Raw genomic sequence first — 26,519 nt, 5'->3', positions numbered from 1 at the left:
ATAATTTTGAAAGGGGGCTACCCAGGGATCATTCCTGTGAAGTTTGGTGTAATTCTGCCCAGTGGTTTTCAAGTAGAAGATGTTTTTAGAAATTGTTGACGCACGACACACGACGGACATCAAGCGGTCACAATAGCTTTGTTTTGAAATGTTTTCAGACGGCTGTTTTTGCTTTTGTATAAATTAAGAATATAATTATGTATTTGTTATGCTAATTCACAAAACAAAGAGGAAACAGTGAGGTTAAGAAGACGAGAGTAATAACTGATTATAGAGGTTTAACCTTTACCCTGCTAAATTTTTAAAATGGACTGTTCTATCATTCAGTTTGGGCAGTACCATTTATTTTTTAAAGAGGTGTTCACTGAATATTTACTGACTGAATAGCGAACAGTGCAGACCATGATCAGTCTGCACGGATGTGCAGGCTGATCTTGATCTGCACTGGTTGCAAAGGCAGAATCACTTGCTGCCAGCAGGCTAAATGTTAAGTATTATTACCACGGAATATGCATAAATTTTCAAAATTGTCATTAAAATAATTATTATACTGTGTTAGCACAGCCTAAAACGGAATAATTTTATATAGACAGATATATTGAATGCATGACTGTTCCGATTTATGCGCTGAAAAAGTTGAAAAAATACCAATCTTTTCATTTGAATTTATTCGCCATTTTTCCCCTTACAGTTGACTTCCTTGCGAAACTTGATACAATGCACTTATTATAAGCTTTCCCTGACTAGAAACTTGGTCTAACCTCCAGTGATCTCTGCTATTAATTAGACTGATAGAGAAGATGTCCAAACAATTGTGCCAATTTGACAAATGACTCTTCTAGTACGCTTCGTTTAAATTCTCTATTTCTGTCGTGCCTCGTGACTATCGTACTTTTCAGGGATGAAATCTACATAAAATGAATCAATTTGTAAATACTGATTACTTAAAAGTAACGTAGTGCTGATTGCTGTGTCAGGAAAACAATCTTCTTTCGGAATACGTAATAACAGGTTTACAAATTGTAGATCCAGAACTTGCCCTACAAACTGTTGCTAGTCAAGAAGGAGCTTATAGCTTTGTGGCATATTTCACGTAATTTAATATTTATATATGAGGTGGTCCCGTTTCCATCTGATACTTTTATCCATTAGTCACAAATATTCATATTTGCTTAGTTTTACACTTTATTTGTGATCATGGCTTTTTGTGAGTGCAGTGGGCAGTGTATGTCGTAAATGAAGAATTTTTCCTTTCGATTTGCAAATTTTCAAATTTTTATTTTTAATGTCTGATCTGGCCAATAATAATGGCATCAGATTAAACACAAACAAGAAAAATAAGTTTCACTAGAAAAATGAAGCAGGAAAGAAATCAAAGAGCAGAAAAGAAAGCAATTTGTGTCGGACATCACTTTGAATATTCCTTTCCTTTTCGGTTTGATGAAAGCACCAGAAAGAATGTTACCTTTTTAGTCTGTAATTATTTTATTTTTTATTTATTCTAAATATTGATTTATTATATTGAAGGCATTGTTATTTGCCACATTTATTTTATATGATAGAGGGTATATGCTTTTTATTCCAACGAAATTCCAGATACTGCGTTTAAAGTTAATTTATGCTAAACTTTAAACCTTTTTATAGTGTTACTTTTATTGGAACTGTATATAAATAAGTTTTATACAACTGCTTTTGTATTATCCATAGGGATTGTTTTTCATATCTTTTTATTATCACTCTTTGCGACAACATTTCGGCCAAGGGCCTTTATCAAGTCACATGCACAAGTCTTAGATTACATATTTTGCAATTATTCTGGCAATAAAATACATTAAGATAAGTAACGTTATATTAAATCATGGAAGTGATGTTAACGTAAACAATACAGTCGACGTACACCCGCCAAAATTAGGGTACATACTTTCTGCCGCCCTACTTATAGAAAGTTATAAGTTTCCGCAAGAAAACTCTTATTTAGAAATTAAAAAAAAACATAATAAAGGGAAGTAATTAATCAATGATGTATATGAATTATTTATTTGAAAGGCTGTAACTATTTAAGTAAGTCTTAGATTTTTGTTAAATATAACAATTATAAAATGAAAATGAAAATTTACTTGTAAAAATAAGATAAAGGAGACCTGTGTTTTTGTACTGATAATCCGGTATAAATAACAAATGTAAAAGTCTAGTACTTATTACATAAATAAATAATGTAATCGATATTTAACAACAATAGAAAGTTAGTACTGTGTGTCATAACCATTATACTGTCATATATACCGTCAGTTTTAAAGGGAATTCCTATAGTTTTTTTTCCTTTCATAGAATTTTTTTAAATTCACATATATGATAGGAAAATTTGTGCTGAAAACAATGAACAAATAAAAGCAATAGGTCACCAGGCTTGTTTTGGTGGAAAATTGTTTTGAACACACCCACTGTTGCTGAAATTGCCAGCGATTTTTCAACATTTTCATAATTTTCTGGTTTTTTTTATAAACACCAACCAAAATATACATCAAGACAGCACAATACGGTTTTTTCTTTTTACAGATTTTATTATATACTTATTTGATATCATAGTCATATTTGTAATAATCTATCCTTACCATAATGGGTACAAATGAAAAAGGAATATTGTTTCATATTTACTTTTGTGAATTTTTTTATGAAAAATACCCATAGTGAAGAATATTTTTTTAAATTTGAAAAAACTCTTTCATAGAATTTTTTCCTGTTTTTCTTGTGTATAGATAATTGTATTGTGAGCATAAAAATGGCTAAAAATGTATGGGTCACCAGGCTAAATTTTATGTTAAAACCGCTAGAATACAACACCTGTTCTGACGGAAATGGCGCGAACCTGGCCAAATTGATTAAATGTATGTCTGCTAAAATTTTAAAAAAGTTTTAAAAATTCTTAATTCCTTCTATAATTGAATACTAAATTTTCTGAAAGGTGGTATTGTCTTATCACTACTAAGTCAATTATCTTACATTATATGAACAACACTGTCTTTGTACTAAAATGCGATGTGAAAACACAACCACAAAAATAGCAAGATACCTGTCAGGCATGGTACTTGTCAATACAACATAAACCAGTATCAACATTTGATTACTGATAAAACTTATCAAAAATGTTGTTTCATTCAAGATTCCGCATATTTAAGATTGTCTGTCACATGTTTCAACAAATGTTGACTTCAGTTCAGTTTTCCATAGAAAGTGTCGGCTGCGCAGAAAGATGCGCATAAAAAACTATAGGAATTCCCTTTAACAACTAGAATATTTAACCTCATAGTTATTACTAACATCATCAGCATTTAATTGAAATCTGAGTGGACAAATGCACATATTAAGTATATGGATATTATCTTGTTTAAACATACTACATAACTCTTTCATAATCAACACTAAACTTATTAAACAGTACGTACGTCTGGAACACAAACATCCATAAACAGTGTCTTATATTTTTAGTTTTATACTTTGATATTTTTTAAGTTAAGTATTTATGTGTTTAATGTTTGATATGCATAATTATAGTCAAATCTTTTACAAATGTCCCTTACAATAAGGCAAAACACTGGCCTTCGAACCAAGGTGACTTGCATGCTCTATTATCTCAAGTAGGTTTCTTACAAGTTGACCTTTAGCAATATTAGAACAATGGTCTTTCTTGAGAGGTGTCTGATTGCACAACATTGACCGTTTGTGCTTCCAAAATACCAGTTGATCAGTATATGACTGTATATAATGGTAAATGTGTTTATAGTAGTGAACTGTTTAGTCAATATTCATTACTGCGTATTCAGAAGCTGTTCTCCTAAGGAGGAGGTGAAGAAAACAACAACAACAACAATACCCTCTAAGTAAATACACCAACGTAATTGTCACATATAACACTTGCGTTATAATTTCCTTTTAAGCTGTGAGTTTCACGCCCCTATGCGGGATAAAATGATGTTTGTTGTGTTTCATTCATTGTACATCTTAGTCCTTCCTCATCATTTTACTTGAAAGTATCATATAGAGCCCACATTCCCGATTATACATTTATCAGAATAATGGTCTTGATAAATCTGAGCAGAGTTTGAAACTCAGTCATTCTCGGATTAACAACTACGTAAGTCTGAATTTATGCACATCCTTGTGTATGCAATACATTTCATTCCATATACCGAAACTTAGAGGGCAATTTCGCATATCAGTTTATAATAATGTCACTAAATACAACAATAAAAATCATGCTCACACTACAAACACAATATTTTTCTCCAACATTAATGAAACCCCATCAGAATGTCTGTTTGCCTAGGGTCTACAATAAAGACACAAATATCATCTCCTGTTCTACCAGTACTACATACACTGCCTTGTTGGGCGCGGAGTTTACTTTTGCTGCATCTGGCAGCAACTTTCGTACTTGTAATTAAATTAAATGTGTGATTTACAAGTATAATTCCAAGGATGAAGCGGCAATGCCGTGATAAGTAAATATACCTCAATACAGCATTTATATCAAAATTATTATAGGCATTGGGTTCATTTAGACTGAAACAGTATTAAGAGGCAATGCGAAATCAAAATATGTTCTTCGATATTTTAATTTAACGAAAGTAGACTGGTTCTGGTTAAATGATCATCTTTTTCACTTTTATCTGGATGGTACCATTGGTATAGTTAATATTGTGTGTTTAACGCCAGTATTAATTAATGCCTTATCTGTTATCATTTCGAAATATTTTCTATTAATTTTGGATGCATTTTTTTATTTTATTATACCTGTCTTATTTTAAACTGGTAAATTTATTCATATGAATCCTGTCTTACAATGCAAACATTTTTGAAGCAATTTGAAAATAAAAATACCAAGAAAATACATGTAGCCCTAAAGTGTACTTGAAGGAGAGTAAAGGTCATTTATTTTTGTACTTAAAATTGCGCTGGACTGTGTTGTCAATAAGAAGGTAAGGTAATTAATATATACCCGCCGAATGTATATAAATCCTCTATATTATATATAGCCAAAACGTTGCTTTAAATAGAACCAGTTTCCTTACTTTGATCTGTAAGAAACATACTTTAAATGCTTCTATATGTTGTTGTTTATACATAAAATGACAAAATCTGTAAGCTGGGTGTTTTATCAAAAATAGCAAAAAACCAAGACAATATCTATTTGTTTGTTCGTTTTTGTTCTCTTCTTGTTTTGTTCATATCTATATTTTGTTTTGTTTTATTTTTCTCAGCAAATAAACGTTCTTCTATATGTTATGAATATGAAGTTAAAGGGTAATTCGCAGAAACTTTAATAAATCTGCCTTGTAGCATAACATCTAATAAAGATAATGGCCTCCCAGTAAACATGGGTACATTTTAACATATTAAGAAGTAACTAAGGCCTAGTTCTTTTATCATATGACCTTTTATCGTGCAGGCAATATAGAGGAAAGAACAGAAAGATTTTTATGTATCTTCTAATACACTATGCTAAGCAGAAACGAGACATCAGGCAGATATAAAGATACAATGGCACTAAATTGACCTTTTCCAGTACATTATTAATATTCGTATCTTTATTTTGTTCCATCAGATTTCGAGATTATGCCCAGATTTTTCACAGAGGAAACAGATCTCAGAAGGACTCAGTATGATCTGAATATGTGCTGACTAATTAATGTTGTTCTTGCTCTTTGTTACAAAACTGTCCTCATCTCAATTTACGCAATACGTGTTGTGACATACCAAGGTCTGAATAGTAAATGGCTTATTGAAACTGTTCCGTTAGACTATCTTAAGGAATAAATTTGTTTGAAATCATATAATAACATTTACCCTGGTCACTTATTTAAGTGTTTTTGAATCCGTGATGAAATATAACATCCCATGACAGACAATTTAACACTATGGAACTTCGTTTGCTGAGAAATTCAGCGCAATATATAGCACTTTTTTTTCTCATGTCATTGTTGTTTCTATTCAATGTTTATCTGTTTCACATACCTCTTGAAACATCTTCTTTAATACCTTTCCATTATCAATGGCTATTACTCACCTCGTAACGAGCCCTGAACTAAATGAAGACCGTTTTATTTTCTTTCATTTACCAACGGCCAACGCGGCAGTATGCTTAATTTTTATTTCTTCAATTGTTAGAATTCAGAAGAATTACAACTAGGCGCATGTGTTATGAAACAGTAATCTTTGAACGAAATTATATTATAACTATTCAGTGAACATTTGCATGCTGCTTTAACTGGAATTCTATTGTTGTCATCTCTGGAGATAAAGTGAAGATGTTATACGAATACTAGGTGGACATGACTGGTCATGACCGGTCAAATTCAGGTTATTGCAATAGCAAGGTCAGTTATATACGTTCACAAGACTTAGTGATATACAGAATTATACTTAGAAGACGTTCTTATGACAATAGTCTCGAAATTCCATTGCACTTGAATTTTATTAAAGGCGCAATTTGTATTTCATTTGTACTTTATGAAAGGCACAATCTGTCTTTCATTTGTATTTTTGTAGACATAATTTGTATCTATATTCATGCTAAAGAGAAATAGGGTAGCAGAAAAGCAATGGAATAATAATAGTATAAGTCTAGATAAACAAAAGGAACCAATTCGCTGCGTATAATACGATTTAAATGACAATATGATTAAATTTATTAATAACACACCAATAATGAGCAAAAGTGACTCGTCAGAGTTTTAGAAGTACCAAACGGAAATAAGTTGTACAACTAATGCGTGTTTCCCAGTCTAAGTGGCCATTTTCAGTGGAAAGGCGTGTGTGACTTCAAAACTCCGATTACATGATTGGATGGACCTTAATTGCCTTCTGTTCTACACAATATATTTGTGTAAGCGTTAGATAACAACACTAATTTGAAAGGTCAGGAATCACTGTATCGGTAGTCTCAGAGGTTTTCTCTAGTAGCTAATATTATTTCCGTTACCGTAACGTAGTAAAACGTATTAGCGTCTGATGTCCCTTCCACGCTTCCGTAGAATCAACATTTATTATACAAAATTCATTTTGAAAATATTTCTGAAATGTCTAGGTCTACAGCTCTCAAATACGGAAATAACTTACATCCAATAGAAAAAGTGGAAACTTCACAGGTCGCTCAACACGGCAAAAACATCCAAGGCATATAATGACACTTTCAGACAACATCAAAAGGGCCTTTTGAACGATTTGTCGACGTTCCAAAATCTCCATACATCCTTGCTCCGTTACAGACCCCTGTGGGATTTGTCTTTACTCCAAGTTCAAATATTTTTTGGTAGATGAAAAGACATGTCGTGCTAAAGCCCAGGTATTTTTCATATCGTTAGAAAGTGGTAAAAATTGACTCCCCTTTAGCAAAAAAAAATAGTCCACGCGCATACATTTAGACAGGGTGACCCTTGCGCGTGACCCATGACTATAGACCATTGCAAATGCGACTTTCGTTTTCAAGTTTGGCCTATTTACTTTCATTTTCTTTTCTTTTCTTCCGGAAAAAGCTGAAGGTCGTCTGACGTCATTTTCTGTGTTGTCAAAACCATACGTATGCCTGGCGAGATTGCATAAAAATGTGCCGGTAGTCCTAAGGTGATACATCTTTATACACCTGTACCTAGTGGTAAAAAGTGTAGATTAATCATGTAATCCTTTAAGAATGGCTTATTTTGACATAAATGCTATATTGGTAATTGCCTATTGTATATTTGCGTTTGGCCTTATAGACATTGATTGAATAATGGAAGATCAACCCAAGATCATAATTACTAATGAATCACTGTAATCAAGACATTACAAGATTTAGTATCGTTTTAAGATTTAGCCAATCCCTGACATCTTTATATAAAAATCCCACACAACTTTCGTGCTTCCCTATATGAGCCGTGCCATGGGAAAACAAACATAGTGGCTTTGCGACCAGCATGGATCCAGACCAGCCTGCGCATCCGCGCATTCTGGTCAGGATCCATGCTGTTCGCTAACGGTTTCTCTAATTGCTATAGGCTTTGAAAGCGAACAGCGGATGCGCAGGCTGGTCTGGATCCATGCTGGTCGCAAACGCACTATGTTGGTTTTCTCATGGCACGGCTCATATGTTTTTCTCACGATATGCTAAAACGATTCCGTTGTGTAAATAAAGTCAACATAACAAATACGTATTTTGTGTTCAATAAATATTTTGATCAATGGATAAATTACTTGATTCTTTTCTCAGATAGGATAGGCTTTCTGTGACAATAAGTAACGCTAAAGATGAAACATATTTATCACCATTTGGCGTGTCACGCAGTTGTAACTGCCGAGGATTGCGTTTCATTAATCTTTGATTATTACGAATGTAATCATGCAAACTTCTTGCAGTCTCAATCTGTCCAGACAAACTGGCAAGGCCAAGTAAGCCATTTATGAATGTTGGACAAAAATGCCAAAGACTGTACGATTATGCATAAAATCAATTGCTTGGATTGTATTTATTATAGAACAGTATGTAGACACTGACTACAATAACACGATAAGGTGTGTTTGGAATTCGAGCTTACTACCCTCATAATGATGCTTTGGAACGTGTTGTGCTAAAACAGTAGAGTAAAATGCAGGATAATTGAAAATGGACTGATATATTCCTGTTTCGAACAAGTGTGCGTGTCAAAGTTTTTAATGTGTTGTATTTGTCATAGGTTCATAAAATACCGAACTCAGTTATTACGAAATCTTGAATATATAAGGAACTCATTTTGCTTCTCCGATATTTCTCCTATATGATTTATATGAAAAACACACGGATAAAACGAAAACTCTGTTAAAACGAATACATTTCTATTTCCAAACATGATATTTCATTCGATTATAACGAACTCAGTCTGTAATTTCAAGAGTCACTGCCAACACATCAATTCATACATAGTTTGAATAATTACAAACTTTTCTAAGCGCCTTTAACATATCTAACAAACAATAATAGGTGAGAAAAATATGTCGTCACTGCTCATTGTCATTGTGCAATATAATACCTAACAGAGCATTTATAAAAAGCATATATTTTAATATTAAACATTTAATTAAGTGCAATAAAACTACTGTAACATGAAAGTACAATGTTGTAATTGGTCATGTGTTTTATGACAAGAGATAATCCTCCGGATACAAATTCAAATTAATCAAACACATTAGTTCCCTTGACGGTAGATATACTCTTCATAAGGAGGTAACGGATTATCCCAATGATATAAATTCTGTTTTCGATTTTAACAGAAACTGAAAAACTAAATTGAATGAAAAATAAGATTTAAATCAATGACAAATCAATATAACATTTTTGTTAATGTTTATACAAACAAAGTCAAAAATAGCAATTAAACACATCAACAATAGCTCAACTCACATCACTTTTCTCAGACCTGTTCGATATACGGTAGATGTTCGTCATAAAGTTCATTCATTATGCTCGCTGTATAGATAAAGTATACCTAGGATATAGCTTACACATGTTTGTGATCAAAATGAATTCCTTTAAACCGAGTTTACTGAATTAAGAAACATTTAAATCAGATTTGCGCCTATTTTACTATATAATGTATGTCTTATATGTCTTATATCTCTTGCAACAAAATGTGTATCAAATGTTTAATCTAGAGTTCTCTTTAAAGGCTAGGAATAATATTTTCTCAAAATGCAGACCAAAAATACACCAGAGTCCACCTTTTTATACCTATATTTCAAACATTTCCAGGGGGTGGGGAGAGAGGAGATCCTCTGACTCCACTATAATGATGGGAGTATCCCCTCCCAAATATAGACAAAAATGCATCAGAGGCCATCATTTCATATCGTACAGTTACTTGAATCAGTGGGACACCAGAAGCGGTGTATTTTGTTTAAGCATGCGCTTTGTTTGAACAGGGAGCCGTATGACATCATAAGTTTTTGCAATGGTTTTGTAAACTCACTAACTATACCGCATCTGTCTAAATTTGTAAATCGTGTCTTAAACAAGAAACTTGTGATGATTTCAAATAACTATGTGTAAATTTTCATGAATTTCTTATTATCGATTTTACCACAGTTACAAAATCTCTTTTTAACCGATTGAAAGAATAATTTGTATGCAGTAGTTTCTGCCGAATATATAAATATATAGTAAAAAGATATACATTACCCAGAATAAGCATACAAGGTATTCCCAGAATTTCATCTTCTTATATATTTCCTGGTGGAAAACACTGTTTTACCTCCATTTGTTTTATATATGGATGTAAATGAATGTTGTTTTTAGGCCAGAAGTTGAATAGTTGCATCTCAGTAGGTTCTACTGCCAGAGCTATGATTGGCCTTATTTGACACAAGTAATACAAATACCAGTAATTATATTCATTTTTACGACAAGAACGTATTGCTTTTATGAGAGCTTTAATTTTTGGACATACTACTGCAATTAAGAGTCACCTAACCATATGGAGTATGAGTACACTGATTCTGGTGACGGCATTTAGAAATACTGTTTGCGGGGGTCATGTTATTAAAAAGGCTCCGATTTGAAAATGAAAGTTGGCTTTAATAATTTGGATCTCTTGAGAGTGTACAATTAAATAATATATCAAAATAAGTTCATTTTGATATATTTAACCCAAGTTTAAATAAATGCAAAGGAGATCAATCTTTATCCCCATCAATATTGGTAACACCACGCTTCCTTAATTTCAAACTTTTCCTGGGGCAGACCCCTCTGACCCCACTATAAGGATGGCAGTATCCCCTCCCGTAGCTCAAAATTTAGACCAAAAATTGCACCAGAGGCAAACATCTGATAATTATTTTTCAAAATTTTCCAGGGGAGACCCCTGACACCCCTAAATCGATTGGAGTACCCCCTCCTGTACCTCAAAATTTAAACATAATAATGCACCAGAGTCCACCATTTCAAACCTCTATTTCAAAATTCTCCTCCCTGAAGTGATGGAAGTACCACCTCCCGTACCTCAAAATTTTGACCATAAGATGCAGCAAAGGCCAACATTTCATACCTGTATTTTTAAAATTTCCAGGGGACACATCCTGACCCCACTAAAACGAACGGAGGGACACATTCCCGTAACTATGCCCACTCGGCGCTATGCGCCTCGCCGGTGACGCCTTCGCTCTAAACTGGTGCACCCTTCTCCCCTAATCAAATATTTCTGGATCCGGGCCTGAGTATGCACAGTATGAAAGCATACCTTTATTATACTTCTTTATCTATACTGCAATCCAACAATTTCAATCACCAACGCCGAATATCATTTTTCAGAGATGTTATATTTCGATCTCTTCAGATCGTTCAGCACGTTATTTATTTTGTGTTAATGTACTGTTTAATTTTTCAGCTTGAACATTTCGGCCTATGTGGTTCCAATACTCCCTCTTTAAAAGCTTTGGGTATTGTTTAATCACCCCTTGGATATGGTGCCTGCTTTTTAATTTTGGTTTTTGGCAGTTTCTGTGTTATGCAGGCTCCAAAACCACATACCTCCTGTCTAAATTCCAGTTTGTTTAGTTCTGTCCATTGTTTTCTCGTTTAGGGCATAGCCATTGTTTTATCTGGGACAATACGCCGCTTTTCATGGAATTGTTCTCTGTGCATCATTGAAGGTTCTATGTGCACCGCCGTATGAATACATCTGCGGATGTCTCTAAATTACATTCTGGTATTTACAACATGTGCAAAATTTAATGTTAAGTTCTGATCAACCCGGGGCTAGAGGACGTGGACGGTAGCTTGTATTTCCACAACCTTTCATGAACAGGCTCAATCAAACGTAGCCTGCAACATTTTCGTTTATGTCGTGTTGGGCGACCTGTGGTTTTTCTTTTTTATTTTAATTCATAATCGTAGCTAGCATAAAAGCAACAATTCTGTGCACTTATTGAAAAAAGAAAAACATTCTAGAAAATATAGAATTTAAATTTTGCCCAATTTTTATAATAGAAAATATTATGGAGAAATACATTTTTAATCAAATTAAAAAAATAAAAGATATTCTACTACCAACCATGGATATGTTTAGAATGATGTGCAGTTTATATTTTCTGGATCTTGCAAAACAAAGCCGCAATTCGAGAAAACCTCTGTTACGAATTAGGTGGTTCAAACAGTTTTATTCAAAAACATGTCTACTGTATGTGCTGAGGGAAAGCTTTTTGTCCTATAAAAGGCATTACCAGAACATTTTCCCATTAAGAAGGAAAGAAAGAGAAACGTAGATTGTGCAAAATGAATAAGATATTCTATCACTTGTTGACCTTTATGTCAACAGTGAGAACTGTTGCGAGCTCCTATACAATAAATCATATACTAATTACATCAGAAGCTCTGAATTTACGAATTGTAAATATAACCTGTTACTCCCTGCTATTCATCAATTTATGTATATACATATTTGTCATTTTATACATTCAGTTTGTGTAACTTGTATTATTATTTACTACGGTAGTTAATGTTGATCATCTGGCACCATGTTCACAAAATTATTTAAGTTTCAACTGAGTTTGATAATGAAACTTTATTTGTCCCCCATTATCTAAATTGCATGTTTAAAATTAAATGTTAAATTAATGACAATTTTCAAGTGACTATTCAGTGCTGAGAATCAGTCGTAATTGAATTTAATCTTTTTCTACTAGAATTTGCTTCTAAAATTTCAATCTAAAACTCAGCTGAGGAAAAGAATATTTTGTGGACATTGGGCCTGATTCCCTTTATGTTAATAAAAATTGATAGAATGCCAATTCCATCTCGCCTGTATAGAGCGTTTAGTTGAAAAAAGTTGTTGTTGTTCTTGTTTTTGTTTTTTTTGTTGTTGTTTTTTTTCGTTTTTTTTTTTTTTTTTTTTTTTTTTTGTTTGTTTGTTTTTTTTTGTGCAAAAGTCGACGGCTAATTGAACAATTTTGTGACTGTCAACAGTGTTTGTAATGTATTATTATGCTTTTTGTAATGTAATTACAGATTCCCTTAAAATTACATTTAGTGAATGTTTCGGTGTATCTCTGTAACGGACAGCGTCAGAAATAGTAAAATAGTATCAGTTTTGCGATACTTCCCCTACATTCTTTTGTATGTCACACATTTGAAATCAAACTTTCTTGAAGAAGTTGATAAGTCTATGAATGAATTACTAACTTTTGGCTTTAAACTGGACTTTTTCATTTATGTTTTGTGGTTGCTCCTCTATGAAGGTTTTTATAGAAGGTCAAGTAAAATGGCCATCCTGGATGTCAATTTGAATATTGGAACAAAACTTCAGTGTTTGCTCTCGTCCATTCCAGAGAACGATAATACTCGAGTATTTAATTGAATTATGGTAGTTCTGTCTTTCTCCATTGTAAGTATGTTTCTTTCTACTACTCTTTGATTTATCATATATTGTCGATTGTTGTGTATATTTGAACTCTGAATAAGACGCTTGCATTGAACGAAGCAGCGAAATGAAAAAGCAGGCTTACTGACTTTACAGAGTTTCGCAGTATATGTATTAAATACTAGGAGCTGTAGCGTAAAAAGGTTCACTTTAACCGAAAACACTTTGAATGTATTCTACACGCCTGAGATCTCTTTGCACGCTTTCACCATGTTTGAGCTCTCTTTGCAGTGTGTTCACCAAGTCTTAAATCGCTTTGCAAGTGTTCTCCATCTGAAATCTTTTAACATGCGTGTCTCCATGCCTGAGATTACTTTACACGTGTTCTCCACTACTAAGATCTCTTTGCATGTGTTTTATTGTCTATACCTGAAATATCCTTGTATACGTTCCCCATGCATTAACTCTCTCTGCGTATGTTCTTAACGCCGGCCTGAGATATCATTACATCTGTTAACCACGCCTGTGATGCCTTTGTATGTGGTCTCAATGCACGATATCTCTTTGCATATGTTCTCTACGCCTGAATTCTCTTTGCATGTTCAGTACTTCAATAACATCCCAGAATTAAACTTCGGTCCACATTGACGTGAAAAATGTAAACAGGTTATCAAGATTTTACCTTGGCGTTAATAATGCATGTTCCTAAATGTTGCCGAGCAAATCGTTATGTCGCTCGAGAAATTACTATATATAATACGTACATAAAGTTCTATCTCTGAAAAGCGCGATAAATCAGATGTCTTATATTATTCATGAATAAATTTGTAACAAACGTGTTTGCTTGTCACTATGACATTTATTAAATCGAGTTTAAATGGTCTATCTGATAAATATAATCGCAATTTTGTTGATGAAAATGCCAATTTAGGACGAAAACGCAAAATGATAACACATATCTTACGGTAAAGAGTTTTGTTGATTCATTTCTGTCATTTTAAAGACAATTATAACAATTTATTGAAATGAAAAACGAAGTGTAATTTTACGAGCGTCTGGCAAAAATACCTGAACAATTATTGGCGATAAAGACAACGAATAAGTCTAGCCTGAAGTCTGTTTTTATAGAATATAGTTTCAACAAAAATAAATCGTGTACGTGCGTTATGTGTTTTAAGGTATGACCCATAAAATAGTGTACCTCCTTTTGAAGAGTATTCAGTTCCTACACTAGACCTACTTTGACTGAAATGTTTCAGGTGGATATAGGTTCAAGCCCCGCTAGGACCAAAGTTCTTTTTCTTTATATTCCTTTTTTTCTAGTAAGTTTTTATTTTTTGAGGACTTATTATTGATTTATTGCACAAAAGAGGAAATATTTCATTTGATAACCGATTTCTGGCTGTTCAAAGTGAATTTACCTCTGAAACAGAAGGGGCGGAGTTAGACATCTTTAAAAATATTGAGTTACTTGCGGTAAAAGTTTTATATTTCACCTTTTCTCTTTAAATTACATATTGTGGAAAAAATGTAGGTAAGTTTTACCTCTGCCCCCAGGTTATTTTTGAATGAAGTGAGCAAAATTTAAAACCGTCCAATAGGACTCGACCTTAATATTTTAATGTTGGAGTTAGAATTCTGTCTCATTAAATCTTTTTACTTGAGGCACTATAGAAAAAAAATGATATAGACAGTTTTATTTTGTGTTTTATAATTACATACAAATAGTTTGATGTGTCTTTTATCAAAATTAATGGAATAACGGATTCTTTGCAAACGTTTTGTACAGTGGCAATCACTTCGAAATTTGTCTCTACTTGAGCTTGAGGAAATATCACAAATTATACAAAAGTTTTGAAAAACGATACGTTAAAAGTTGTTTAAAAATTGCAACATAGTGCGAAACAATGTCAACTTTAAGGTATACCAAGCGAATGCAATTTTTTAAACATTTCTATTAGGGGGCTCATACCTTAAAACTTGTTTGTGCTATTGGTGTTTAATAATGCATGCATCCAATATCTTTTACTAGATTCAAACCAAACTACCAAACAATTTTGACAGAAGCAAGTATTTTACCAAGAATATACATCTGGATGCCAACGTGTTAATAATGCTAACACAAATATTCTTTTTCTAACATATCTCTCGATTTTTAAAAAAAAAAAAAAATACATGTATGTGGAATATATTGCCTTTCAATTCCGACCTCGTTCTAAATCTCAAAGTCGTGTACGATTTCTGTGCAAATGACGGCGATATCGCATTCCTAATTTAATTTAATGCATCATTACTGACAGTGAAATCTAAAATAATTCGATTGTGCTTTTTTATGTACATTAAAAAGAGAAAACTTGCTTTTATAGTCCATTGCCGGAACATTTAGAACTACTTTTCTGTCTGAGCTTGTCTAAAATAAATCATAACCGTGCCAAATTGCATACAACTCAGTGCACACTTATTCATTAGATGTAAATCTCAATTTACTTCGGCGTCTCTGTCTAGTCTCATGAAAATTATGACAGCAGTTGGATACCGTTTACATAAATTGTGGGTTTTCACGCTATGGAACAAATAAAACCACGCTAATAATCCATGTTAGGTTTCCTATGGCAGCTGATATCCCAAATAGTGGGTGATCTGTTTGATGCCTGGGGAGGTATGACACATGCTATCGGTTTGACTGGAAATAAGTTGTTTCAACAACTCCAAGTGTGGGCTTGGTCAACTACCAATATTAAATGCTTTTCATTTATAGTTTAAATACAATGCATAGAGCACTTCTTTATCCTATGCTCTTTATCGTAATCTTACCTTCATTTATTTCTTAAAACATTCAGACATTAGTTAAATAGTATTATTTCAATATATGGACATTGTATGGACCTTCTTAATCATAGAATCAATTCATTTTCAATGCATTTGCACAAGAAAAAAATGATACATCGCCTACAAGTCGTCGGAAACAAATTCAGATTTTAGCACATATTTTCATACATTTATCAAAACCACTTACAATTTATAGTTAAACTACTTCCGATTGAAAGATGCACAAGATTTTCGCCTTCGTGAAATATTGAATTGTCTACCTTATCGGTGACGATATATTTCAATATCATACTGAAAACAAATTAATATCCCCTGTATATTGTTAAAATATGAAGTCCAATCTTTTTTTAACATGATCTACGTCGTCCGAATTGCTTCTTAAAAGCATGATATTAGTCGTGACATATTTGTCTAAAAGTAACAAATAAACTGAATAAACAATAAAATAAAAAAAAATAAACATCAGTATATTATCATATCAGTGATTCTGCTTTTACAAATTATTCAAGTGCTGCTTTCAATTGCTCTTTTTCCACTTTTATTTTAGCTTATTATAAGCATCTTAAACAGATGTTACCATAGTTCATTTACTTGTTTGTAACTGTTGTTGTCAATAAATATGAACTATTTTGAATGGCCGTAAAATAGAAAATATCGCCCAACACGACATTAACTAAAGTGATGCAAATTAAGTTTGATTGAGCCTGTTCACGGACGGTAGGAAAAATGTAAATTACCGCCCACGCCCTCTGGCCATGGGTTGAGCAGAACTCAACATAATTTAGAGACACCCGAAGATGTATTCACATTGGTGCAAATAGAACTTTCAATAATACACTGAGTGCAATTCTATGAAAAGTAGCGAATGGCTCCCAGTTGCAATAATTCGGTTGCCTTAAAAACAATGGACAGAACTAAACAAACTGGAATTTATATATAAGAGAAGACGAAGTGATGGATCCTGCAAATCACAGAAACTGACACAAAGACAAAGTTAAAAAGCAGACACTTTATCTAAGAGATGATTTAAAAATACCTAAAGCTATCACAGGGTTTAGGACGTAAATGATGTCCTTTCAGTGGTTTAAGTGAGATAGTTGTCTCTATCGGGTAAATATGGCGAATTTTGTTGACAAATCATCACCCTAGGGCGGATAATTTGCCAAGTAAGTGAGTTTTTCTTTTACTTTGAAAACATTGCTTTATACGGAGATGAATAGTTCAAGTTCTGTTCAAGTCCACTTTTCCAACGATTTTTGTAAAAACGGCAAAAGTTCAACCAAACTTATGATAGTTATTAATTATTACTTACGACTAGCACAGGTGCAAGAACTTTTTTTGCCGAGTTTTTCTTGTTTAAGCCGATTTTAGTAATTTATGGGGAACTTTAAAACACTTTGGTCTTTATTCGGGTCATTCTGTACTGTGCAAGAGTTACTAATATGATACCATTCCAATGTACAAGGGAAGTCGCCACAAAACATTTCGATAGCCGAACCGTTTTCAGTTGTGACGTTTCATATTTGCAAGCTAGCAGTTCATAAGACAAGTTAACAAAGGATGATTTATTTTATTGTGTTGTATTGAATTACATAATATTTTTTGTTGCGTTTAACGTCACACTGACACAATTATAGGTCATATGGCGACTTCCCAGCCTTTTGTGGTGGAGGAAGACGCCAGATGCCCCTCCGTGCATTTATTTTAATTTATTTCACCATGAGCGGGCACCTGGGTAGAACCACCGACCTTCCGTAAGCCAGCTGGATGGCTTCCTTACATGAAGAATTCAACGCCCCTGGTGAGGCTCGAACCCACATCGATGAGGGGCAAGTTATTTGAAGTCAGCAACCTTAACCACTCGGCCACTGAGACCCCCACACCATAAAGTGTGCATAAATGTAGGTACATGCTAAATGCAATCAGCATAAATTTGTGAACAGATTATCGCATTAACACGTTAGAATAGTAAATTGCGATTACAACATACCGTGATGTTCTGCAGGTTTAATGTCTCTGTTTACAAATACTGATTGCATGCTAAATGCAATCAGCATAAATTGTGAACAGTTTATTGCATTAACACGTTAGAATAGTAAATTGTGTTTACCACATACCGTGATGTTCTGCAGGTTTAGTGTCTCTTTTAACAAATACTGATTGCATGATAAATGCAATCAGCATAAATTTTGTGAACAGATTATCGCATTAACACGTTAGAATAGTAAATTGTGATTACCACATACCGTGATGTTCTGCAGGTTTAGTGTCTCTGTTCACAAATACTGATTGCATTTAGCATGTACTCAATACAACATAAATTATTTTTTGTTTAATTGTCTTATGAACTGCTAGCTTGCAAATATAAAACGTCTCAATTAAAACGGTTTGGCTATCGAAATGTGATGACTTTCCTTGTACACTGGAATGGTATCAAACTTGTAACTCTAATGCAGTACAGAGTGACCCGAATAGAGACCAAATGGTTTTAAAGTTCCCCGTAAGATACTGAAGTCGGCTTCGGCAATGAAAGGTTCTTGCATTTGATATATGCAGTCATAAGTAAGAATTAATAATTCTAAAGCCTTGGCTATCACAAATTTGGTCGAACTTGTAGTGCTTTTTTTTATAAAAATCGTTGGAAAAATATGTGTGTGTTTTTGGGTTTAGCGTCTTTTTCAACAATTTTTCAGTCATATAAACGGCAGTGAGCAGAATGCCCAACTTTATAGTGCTGCCTCACTGGAATATCACGCCGTAGACACGCCGCATGATATCCCACCCAGTCACATTATACTGGCACCGAGCTGACCAGTCCTAGCACTATCCTCTTAATGCTGAGCGCCAAGCGAGGAAGCTGCTAGTACCATGTTTTACGTCTTTGGTATGACGCGGCCAGGGATAGAACCCACGACCTCCCGCTCTCGAAGCGGACGCTTTACCACTAAAGCGTGGTCACAGAATGCACGCATGCAATGTTTCCAAAGTGAAAGAAAACTCACTTACTTAGCAAAATATCCGCCCTAGAGTGATGATTTGTCAACAAAATCCGGCATATTTACCCGACAGACACTTTTCTCACTTCACCACCAAAAGACATCATTTACGTCCTACCCCCTGTATTAAAACCGAAATATTCAAGCTTAAAAATTAAACAGTACAAATATCACACAACATACTAGTGAATATCGTGCTGAACGATCTGACATTGTTGCTGTGATAATAAAATAGAAAAAGTGGAAAACCACAGGTCGCCCAACACGACATAAACGTGAATGTTGCAGACTTGATTTGATTAAGAGTAAGGGTAATGCTGACAAGTAAAATGTACAATTATCAAGATATGTATGGCCAAAGTCTCAAGTTGTGTAACAAAATAATCAATGTTCGAAACGAACAAATGATGTCACGCTTTATCGCTAATATGTTCATGAACGTAGCTAATGTTAAGCCCATCGTTAACGACTTTTGTCGCTCTCTCTTACTCATTTAACAAGATACTCGTATCGTGTATATTTTGCACTTTAGGTTAATGAAACATGTGAACATGTATGGCATTTTAATATCAAATTTTGTAAAATTTATACGTTTGATCGTTGCTATATTGCCAACAAACACATAAGTATTAACATTTTATGCTTAATTCTTTATCTAAATCCGTTTTCAAATTGGTTTTAATGTGTGTATATTATTAATTATTCACGTTTACTTACTATATAAGTAGTAGTATTTTTAGATTGTTAAATGTTTGTGTGTTGTAAAGCACAAGCGTGGTATAAAGACGTGTTATGAACATAACAATAATGATGATGATGATGATGATATAGTAATAATAATGATAATAGTAATGAAAATAATTATAATTCATAATAATGATAATAATAATAGTTACTAGTAGTATCAAGTTATAAAACACTCATTTGGCATTCTTTTCGGATGTTATGGCTGTGTTAAGTGACACATTATTGCTATGCATGCTCTTTATATCAATATTTATCGAAATGGCCGAACAATTTCGAATGGACTCACAATGTCTTGTTTCGGACGATTACACAAAGTCATGTCAAATTCTTTAAAGTCTTGTATATTTATAGGTACTAGAAAAGGTTATTACAGGGTTATATCCGTTTTCTTATATGTCTTGTAGCAAATTGTATGTTTACTGTTTTACCGCTATCTTCTATAACAAAGACATCATTTATTTCTCTTTGAATTAAAGACTTTCAAAATAATGCCACAATTCGTGAACAAAAACCCTGTCGCGGAGCTTCAAACAGTAATTGTTTTGGAAATGTCTACTGTATTTTTGAAGTGAAAAGTTTGAGTCCTTAAGAAAACTTTTCCAAGGACGTTTACCGGATAAGAAGGCGGGATAGAAACAGAAACAGAAACGTACACTGTACACAATAAACAAGACACTTCCTCACTTATTGACCTACATGTCAACGTTGAAAACTGAAGCGATTCCCTTTATGATAAATGATAGAATAATTACATCGGGAGTTCTGAATTTACGAATTGCAAATATAACCTGTTACTCCTTGCTATTCATTACTTCATGTATTTAAATATTTCGCAATCTTTACATTCATACTATTATTTACTACGATAGCCGATGCTGTGTTCTCTTCAAAGATAATTTGATACCTTCAACAAACTGAGGGGATGCAGATTTCATCGCTTTTGTAGAGCTTATATCTGTAAAATATTGTTTGCAAAAACAGACGACGGCTTCCCTTACAATTTTGTGACCGTCAGCAGTGTTTCAAATATATTTATGAAATTTATTTTTTGTAATGCGTTTATTGCAGCTTCCCTAAAAATTACATTTAGTGAACGTTTCGGTATATCTCTGTAACGGACAAATGCTGAAATGTTCGTTAGCGTCAGAAATAGTTGTTACCGTGTTACCGGTTTGCACAACTTGCCCTAGATTCCTTTGTATGACACACCATTGAATTCAAACTTTCTTGAAGATTTCAATAAGTCTATGAGTGAACTACTGAAGCTATTCGCTTTTTTTTCCAGTCATGTTTCGTGATTGCTCCCTTATGAAGATCGGTACGTTTTTATGGGAGGTCAAGTAAAATGGTCATTGTGGATGTTAATTCGAATTTTAGAACAAAACATTGGTCTTCGCTCTCGGCCGTGTTAGAGAACGACAATACCATAAACACCTTAAATATTCAATTAATTTGCGGTAGTTTTATCTAACTCCATTGTGAGTGTTTGATTTATCCTATATTGTCAATTGTTAGGAATATTCGAGCCCTCTTGCAATGAACGAAGCAGCGGAGCGAAAAACAAGGCTTGCTGGTTATTGACTGCAGCTATCAATGTATACAGAACAGGTACATTTTAATAGAGATAGCCTATCATCTTTTTCTGCACACGAATACTGTACCAGTCCCTTAGATATACCTTCAATACAAAGTATTTTCTATATATACAATTTAAACTTAATGTAATTTCTGTTAATGTTTTTGGTATAAGCTACAAAGTACAACTGAAATCCGACTATTTTACTTGAACAATTTAGTTCTAATTACTAATATCTAGGATTTCTGACAGACCGTTGGTATCTACCAAATTAACCTGGACCAACGAACTAATCTAAATTAATCTTTTGTTTAATGTAAGGGTTTTGCACGAGCTCTTTATACCTGAGATCACTTTGCATATGTTCTCCACGCCCAAAATCACTTTGCATTGTTCTCCGCTTGATATCTCTTTGCATGTATACTGTACGCTTGATACTACCGCGCCTTAGATCATTTTGTTATTCACGACAGAGATTACTATACCGGAGTTTTCTATGTTTTATATGTACAACAAAGCGAAGTCGTGTATTTTTTCCAAAAGTATGACATCTGATTACTTCCCTTGCAATGTTGGTGTAAGACAAGGAGAAAACTTGTCTCCCCTGTTATTTTCACTCTATTTGAACGACTTGCATGAATTTACATTAAACAGCAACCTAGTACATGGTGTTAGATATGACAAACACATATTAGATAATAATCTTGTAAATTTTGTTAAACTATTTGTACTTTTATATGCAGATGACACTGTGATTTTATCTGAATCTGCTTCAGACTTACAATCAGCACTCAATGTTTATGCGACTTACTGTGAACAAAATAAATTAGTTTTAAACACGAGTAAGACCAAAATCCTTGTATTCTCTAGAGGAAGACAAAGGCATTTCAACTTTACCTATAATGGCGGAAACATAGAAATAGTATCAGAGTTTAAATATCTTGGTATTTTATTCAACAGATCTGGTTCTTTTTACAATACGAAAAAAGAAATTGCGAAACAAACAACAAAAGTTATGTATAGTCTTATTAAAAAAGCCAAGTCCCTTTGTCTACCTATCGATACCCTAATCGATCTATTTAGTGGCATTGTTAAACCTATATTGTTGTATGGTTGTGAAATATGGGGATATGAAAATATTGAAGTTATAGAACGTGTTCAACTTAAGTTTTTAATTACTGTTTTAAAGGTTAAATCTAGTACACCAAATAGTATTGTGTATGGTGAAACAGTTGTTAAACCTTTTACAATTGATATTAAGACAAGAATGATTTCATTTTGGGCAAAAACTACGGAATCCTGTTCGTGGCACTTAAATTGTCGCCTCGCCAACATGTTGTCGCCCTGTCCAATAACATATGTACATGCGACATTTAACAGTTCTCGCGAGGTTAAGAGGGCGATAATTATCGTCTTAATTGTCTATGCATGTTTTTTCTTAATTCTCGCATCGTGAAATTGAAATCCAGTAGACATAGTTGCGAGAATTAGTAAAACCTCGCATTGTCGCATTGTCGCCCGGTGTAGGGGATAATTTCTTACTACATCACCGTGGTATTGACAAATAGTACCCAGGAAGAATTACATCGATCAGTTTGTCCGGAAATTTAATCCCAAGCGACAGTGCGACAGTGCGACAATGCGAGGTTTTACTAATTCTCACAACTATCTTTTGGATTTCAATTTCACGACGCGAGAATTAAGAATGACATGCGATGATTAATACGATAATTATCGCCCTCTTAACCTCGCGAGGATTGTTGAATCTCGCATGTATATTTGTTTTCGGACTAGGCGACACGCGATAATTATCGCGTTGTCGCGTGTTGGCGAGGCGACAATTTAAGTGGCACGAACAGGATTCCTTAAAACAACTGTATCATGCAACGATGTAAAACTCACCAGTGATATGTATTTATTACTGTTCAGTCATTATAAATATTCAAATCCTGTTGCAAACAATTCAAGAAAATTTCTTTGGATTAGAAATGTTCAGAATATATTTATAAGCTGTGGAATGTCGAACATTTTTGAGTCCCAGTCTTTTCCGAATTTTAAATGGTTGGTTATGTCTGTCAAGCAAAAGCTATTTGATCTTTTTTTGAACGAGTGGCATTCAAATTTAGAAACTTCATCTAGCTGTAGGACATATAAACTTTTCAAACATGAATTTTGTTTTGAAAAATATCTTACCTGTACAGATCATAGATATCTCAATTATATCATAGAATTCAGAGCAAAAAACCATAAACTTCCTGTTGAGACAGGAAGCTGGAATAGAACTCCATATGATGAGAGAAAATGTACCCTATGTGATTCAAATATTGGTGACGAATTTCATTACTTACTTGAATGTTCTATATTAAATACGTTAATGAAAAAATATATCAAACAGCAATTTATTCGTTGTCCAAATATTATTACATTCTGTAGAATTATGAATACAGATACCAATAATCATGTTCTTTATAGAAAGTTTTGTCTGTTTGTAAAAGAGATTATACTGATGTTTCAACATTGACATTTTTAAAATCATAAGTACTAATATTCAGATTCGGGTCATACTCCCGCTTTGTAATGATTTGCTATATTCAAACATTGAATAATACATGCCTCACTATGTATTTGTATAATTTGGTGCCTCATATTGTCATGTATACCATGAAATCAGAGAAATAAATATTGTATTGTATTATTGTAGTTTTCTATGCATGAGATCTCTTTGCACGCGTTCATCACGTCAAAAAATTCCCATTGCATTTTGCGCACAAGTTCTAAAATCGACTTGCATGTGTTCTCCAGTTGAAATCTCTTTGCATGTGTCCTCCATACATAAGATCTATTTGCACATGTACCCCACGCCTGAGATCTCTTTGCTCAACGCCGGCATGAGATATATTTCCATGTGTTATTCACGCCTGCGATCTCTTTGCTTAATGCCGGCATGAGATATATTTCCACGTGTTATTCGCGCCTGAAATCTCTTTGCTTAACGCCGGCATGAGATATATTTCTACGTGATATTCGCGCCTGAGATTTCTTTGCTTAGCGCCGGCATGAGATACATTTCCATGTGTTATTCACGCCTGCGATCTCTTTATTTAACGCCGACATGAGATATATTTCCGGGTGTTATTCACGCCTGAGATCTCTTTGCTTAACGCTGACATGAGATATATTTCCACGTGTTATTCACGCCCGTGAGCTCTTTGCTTAACGTCGGCATGAGATATATCCATGTGTTATTTACGCCTGTGAGCTCTTTGCTTAACGCTTGCATGAGATATATTTCCATGTGTTATTCACGCCTGTGATCTCTTTGCTTAAGGCTTGCATGAGATATATTTCCATGTGTTATTTACGCCTGTGATCTCTTTGCTTAACGCCGACATGAGATATATTTCCGGGTGTTATTCACGCCTGAGATCTCTTTGCTTTACGCCGGCATGAGATTTATTTCCATGTGTTAATTCACGCCTGCGATCGCCATGAATGTGGCCTCAAAGCCTGATATATCTGCCTGAGATCTCTTTGCATGTTCAATCCTTTAACAACATTTTAGAATTAAACTTTGGTCGATGTGAAAAATGAAATCAAGTTAGAGAATCAAATAATATCAAGATTTTACAATGGCGTTAACAACGCATGCTTCTGGATTAGTAAACTCTATCGGCGCCGTGCAAATCATTATGCCATATTCAATAAATATATCAAAAATTACTATTCATCAAGTTCTATCGCTGAAAGACACAATAAATCACATTGTCTTATATATTATTCATGAACAAATCTGCAGCTAAGATGTTTGTGTGTCACTATGACATTCGTTTAGGCCAGTATAAAATGTCTATCTGATAAATTGCTTGGCAGTTTTGTCAATGGAAGTGCCAATTCAGGACTAAAACGGCAACCGATAAGACGTACCTTATGATAAAGACTTTTGTTGATCCTTTTTTCTGTAGTTTTGGAGACAATTAAAGCAATTTATTATAATGTAAAACGAAGTGTAATTTTACAAGCAACTGGCAAAAAGGGAGAAAAAAAGTGAACAAATGTTGCTGATAAATGACAAAAAATACGTCAAGCTTGAAGTCTATTTTGATAGAATATAGTTTCATCAAAATACTTTTTACGTGCTTTATGTGATTATAAACATGTTTGTCCTATGGCTGTTGCGGTTTAATAATACATGCACCCCATAGGGTTTGCTAGATTTAAACAAAAGCAATTTTGATAGAAGCAATTATGTTACCAAGAAGATACGTCTTAATGCCAACGTGTTAGGAATTCTAACACATCTTTCAATATTTCTTTCTTTATTTACTAGTGAAAATTTTACTTGTATATGGAATGTGGTGCCTTTCAATTCTGACCTCGTTCTAAATCTCATAGGTCGAATACGATTATTTTGCAACTGACGGCAATGTAACAATCCAAATGTAATTTAATTCATCGATAACAGCAGTCGCATTTAAAACCTTCGGATCTTGTTTTTCAGTACAGTACTTTTGAATCTTTTGTAAGAAATATTTGTTTTTAAAGACACTCATTGGAACTTTTAGAACTATTTTACCAGCCTAGTCTGGACTAAAATAAATCATAAATCATGACCGTCCCAAATTGCGTACAAATCAATGCACAATGGTTCATTAGATGTAATACTCAATTTCACACCCTATAAACGGCTGTAGCCTCCTCTTCCTCTTGCGAGTGATCAAAACAATAAACTGACAGCTAAAAGTTAAAAAATAACATTTTAAAGTGACTGATTTGCTTTGAAGGTATGTATATTTACATTTTATTGGAAGTTGAACATGATTTGTTTCTGTATATAATGTGTTAGTCTGATGACAGGTAGAATTATAGCAAAAAACTCGATTCATCACTGATTTTGTCCAGAATTGTACATTGTCGGCGTCAAAAGTACTTATTTTCTTGCTTGAAGAATGACCTACATGTAAATTTCACTGTTTCATGGATAAAGAAACAATACAAGTTTGGTAAAATAAA

The sequence above is a fragment of the Mercenaria mercenaria genome, chromosome 1, assembly GCF_021730395.1.
Source record: "Mercenaria mercenaria strain notata chromosome 1, MADL_Memer_1, whole genome shotgun sequence".
NCBI classification, from domain to species: Eukaryota; Metazoa; Mollusca; class Bivalvia; order Venerida; family Veneridae; genus Mercenaria; species Mercenaria mercenaria.
This window is presented reverse-complemented; position numbering follows the sequence as displayed.